At 66.0% G+C, this 683-nt stretch overlaps 1 protein-coding gene across 1 annotated transcript in view; it reads left to right on the top strand.

Moving 5' to 3' along the window:
- STT3A (STT3A, catalytic subunit of the oligosaccharyltransferase complex) overlaps positions 1-683 on the top strand; it is a 30,158-nt gene that overhangs the window by 288 nt on the left and 29,187 nt on the right. The gene's annotated exons all lie outside the window — the stretch shown is intronic.

Genomic DNA, 683 nt, shown 5'->3' with positions numbered 1-683 from the left:
GGTGCAGCGGGGGCCCGGGACAGCGGCGGCCCGGGCCCGGTGCTGGGAGCCGGGGCGGGGCCCCTGGGAGCGGCGCTGCGCGGGGCCGGGTGGGTGGTTGCTGTCTGCCGCCTCCGGGCGAGCGGAGCGATGGTCTCTGTCCCCGGACGCGGGCGCCGCGTGTCACGCCCGGGGCTGAGGCCGGGCTCGTGCCGCGTGTGGATGCGGCACAAGCTCTGACGGGAGTTGTATCTTGGTGGAAGAGCCCCGGTCTCGTCTGGCCTGGGCCCGCCGCACGACTCGCTGGGGATCTCGGTCATGCGGGCTTGCAGCTGTCTGAGCCCTGAACACTGAACCCGTAGCAAACGGCGGGGGGAAAGCTGGTCCTTGCTTAGAGACCTGGTAACAAAACCAGCCGGTCATCTGCCGAGTGGAAGGAGTCTCCGGCTCCAGTCTCACTTCCGACTCTCCCACATCACAAATCTGTTGGTGGTTTGTCTGTCCATAAAAACTTCGTCGGGTGAGGCCAACTTGAAATGGGTTGACTGCGCTGCTCTGCGCTAGGAAACTCCTGAGTTTCTAATCAAGGTTATGGTGTAAAACGGGGCTGTCCAACTTGTGGGCCGCTCACTGCCCAGGTGCCTCCCAGGCTCCTCCCCCAAGGGCATGAGCAGCCCAGGCCCCTCCCACCCTGTCCCCTCCCC

This window comes from Gavialis gangeticus, unplaced genomic scaffold (genome assembly GCF_001723915.1).
Source record: "Gavialis gangeticus isolate Ggan-Ray unplaced genomic scaffold, GavGan_comp1, whole genome shotgun sequence".
In the NCBI taxonomy this organism is placed as follows: Eukaryota; Metazoa; Chordata; order Crocodylia; family Gavialidae; genus Gavialis; species Gavialis gangeticus.
The sequence above is the reverse complement of the archived record's forward strand: the minus strand, read 5'-3'. Positions and strand labels throughout refer to the sequence as shown.